We start from the raw sequence: 3,461 nt of genomic DNA on the forward strand, positions 1-3,461 counted from the left end.
CTGGTGACAATTTTCTTAGTTTTCCTTCATGTGACAATGTCTTTTTTTTTTTTTTTTTTAAGTGGGCTCCACACTAGAGCCCAACACAGGGCTTGAACTCAAGACCCTGAGATCAAATTCTGAGCTGAGCTCCAGAGTGAGACGCTTAAGCAACTGAGCTACCCAGGCACCCCTCATGTGACGGTGTCTTGATTTCACCTTCATTTTTAAAGGCTATTGTCACTGGATACAAGATTCTGAATTGGCATTTACTTCAGCTATTGAAAAATACTGTGCCAATTATTTCTTGTCTCCATGGTTTCTGATGAGAAATCTAGTGTCAGCTTAATTGTTTATTTCCTATAGGTCAAGTGCCATTTTTCTTGGGCTGCTTTTAAGATTTTCTCTTTAGTTTTCAAAAGTTTAATCATATGTCTTAGCTAGTGTTTCTTTGGGAATATCATGCTTGGGGTTTGCTGAACTTCTTGAATCTGTACATTTGTTACATATGCTGAACTTTTTGAATCTGTAGGTTTCCAAATTGAGGAACTTACTCTTTTTTTTAAGATTTATTTTATTTTAGAGAAGAGTGTGAGAGTGCGGCATGGATGGGCAGAGGCAGAGGGAGAGATAGTCTTAAGTAGACTCCAGCTGAGCTCAGAGCCCAAGATCATGACCTGAACCAAAACCAAGAGTTGGATGCTTAACCAACTGCGGCACCCAGGTGCCAAACTGAGAAACTTCCAATGCATATTTCTTGGAGAATTTTTCAGTCCCACCCTCTTTTTTTTTCTCTCCTCTGGAATTTCAGTGACATGAACGTTAGATCTTTTGTTATATTCCCATAGATCCCTCAGGCTCTTCTTTTTCTTGTCCAGTTTATTTACTTTTTGTTATGTAGTTTTGTTATTGTCCTATTCTTCAGTTGATTGATTCCCCACCCACCCCCACTATCCCCTTGATTTTGCTCTTGAGCCCATCCATTGAGTTTTTGTTTTTATTAACTAAGGGTTTTTTGTTTTGTTTTGTTTTGTTTTTAAGCTTTTTTAGTAATCTCTACACCCAATGTAGGGCTCAAGCTCACAATCCTGAGATCAAGAGTCACATGCTTTTCCAATGAGCCAGTCATGCACCATGAGTCTTTTGATACAATTATAGTTTTCAGTTGTAAATTTTTACTTCTTTATATTTTATATTTCTTTACTGTGGCTCTTTACTTTTAAATCTTTTTTTAAAATTTTTTTCAAGCAAGTTTATAATTGCTAATAAGAGCATTTGTATTATGGCTGCTTTAACATTTTTATCAGATAATTCTAGTATCTTTTTCATCCTGATGTTGGTATCTGTTGACTATCCTCGTTCATTCATTTGAGATCTTCCTAGTTAGCATGATGATTTTTAAGCAAAACCTGGATGTTTTATATCACATTATGAAACTTAGGCCCAGCTAAAATAGGTTTAAGTAAGCGTCAGACACCACTCCCATATGGTAAGGTGTAGGTAGAAATTCAGGTTCTCCACTAGTCCTACATTGACACCGAAAGATGGAGGCTCCTCCTTACTGTTGTGCAAAGGTAGAAACTTTGGCTCCCCGTGTGGTTGTTACGGACACCTGGATGGTTGTAGCCTCATTACTGTTGGGCAAAAATGAGAGTCTGCACTCTCTAGTATGCTTCCTCTGACACCACCTCAGCAGGGACAGGGAGAGTCCTTTTCCTACTGCTGAATGCAGGTGGAAGTCCAGGCCGTCCATATGCTCTCCACTAGGACTGTTGGAGTTGGAGGGAGCTTATTATCAGCCAGTGGGGATGAGAGTCCTGGTTCCCTACTTGGACTCTTTGACAACACCTTTACAGGGGTGTTGGGGTGCCTCATCACAGTTTCATGAAGACTGGAGTCCAAGTTCCTCACTTGACGCTGGCTGGATCAGATAGGAGCAGGCCCATAGTCTGTCTGTGATGTTTGGTTGCAATAGGGCTGTTATTGTCTGAAAGCTTTCTGTCTTGATAGGCTGCCCTTTTCCTGGCTAGAAGGAGTAGACTGTTGGGGCAAGGTGTGCTGCTTTTTTTTTTTTTTTTTTTTTTTTCTGCACCTATTGGTGTTTCTGGGTTAACAGTTTCTTCACCTCCAGATTTGGGATATATGAAGCAAAAAGAAAGCCAGGAAATTCACCATTGTGTCATTCTTCAAGTCCTGAAGTGTAGTCAATCTGCCTTTTTCTCTCTACCTTTCAGATTCTAAGGTTTATTTTATAATGTAATGGATTTTTAGTTGTACTTGACGAGAAGAACAGTGAAAATGTTGATTCCACCTTTCCAGGAGCCAAAGCCCAATAAAGCCAATCTTGATCAAATTTCTTATCTGTTGACAGAAGTTTTTGTCAATATATTATTAACTTTTCTGTTATATTAAAGCAGTATCATGAAGATCATCTAAGTTCTTTTTGAATACTCCTGATTCTTCTGATTATGGATTACCTTGATTATGAGGCTGATTGGTTTTGCTCCAGTATATCAATTATAATTGATCTTCTAGAGCCCTTAAGCATAGTGTAATCATAACAAAGCCCCGTTCAGGTTTTTGTATATGAAGTCAAAGGGATTGAGAACTCTAAGAATTCAAGCTTTGTTTCCTTTGTGATTTCTTTTTTGGCTTCAGAGAGATCTCTTTTAAATTTAAGACTACATTCTGTATAGCTGAGTTTGCCAGAGATGTGATTTTCACCTGTGTATTATAATGTGTATCACAGGATTTGGACCACAGCTTAGATGGCAGAGGAAAGTGATACATGCCACAAGATCCATGCCCAACACTCAAGAGAATGCTTGATTTAGCCCAAAGGATCTATTTTGCTATGTGTGGATTGAAGAGATGACAGTGCTCCCTAAAGTTCTCTAAATGCAGCAGCATTAGTTATAAAAAGAAATTTTAACCACAGCTTCATTTAATCACCTTAAATTTTGCATTCACAGCAGCGAAGCTTATAACTTTGAAGATATAATCTTTGTGAAACAATACGGGAAAGGATTTGTTTGGGACAGGAAACTTAAATCTTCATCCAGTTGCCAAGTTCTCCATTAGTCTTTGTGCTCACAGCTCTAAAAATCCTCTGGGCCATGGGGTCCTTTGTGGTGGCTGAATTCCATTAGAAAAAAAGAAAAGTTAGAATGAAGAGTGGCCCCTTGCCATCATAATATATATTTCTATATTCCTGACTCCTCTTTTGTCCCAGTCTCCATATGCCCCCAGGATTATGCTCAGTTTGGGAAGTTGATATTTAAGCTGCATATGTTGAACACATGTTCAGTACAAAATTTACAATAATAAAAGTCTGACTTCCTACTCAGTAGGAGGCTAACAGAAATATGAAGAAAGTTGGTTGATGAGGCTAAGATTTCTCTCTCAAAGAGCTGAATTGTTGCCTATATCAGCTGGAGGAATGGTCTAAGAAGAATATTTTAATATTTTGTGTTCAAGATAAC

Source organism: Neomonachus schauinslandi, chromosome 13 (assembly GCF_002201575.2).
Source record: "Neomonachus schauinslandi chromosome 13, ASM220157v2, whole genome shotgun sequence".
Taxonomy (NCBI): Eukaryota; Metazoa; Chordata; class Mammalia; order Carnivora; family Phocidae; genus Neomonachus; species Neomonachus schauinslandi.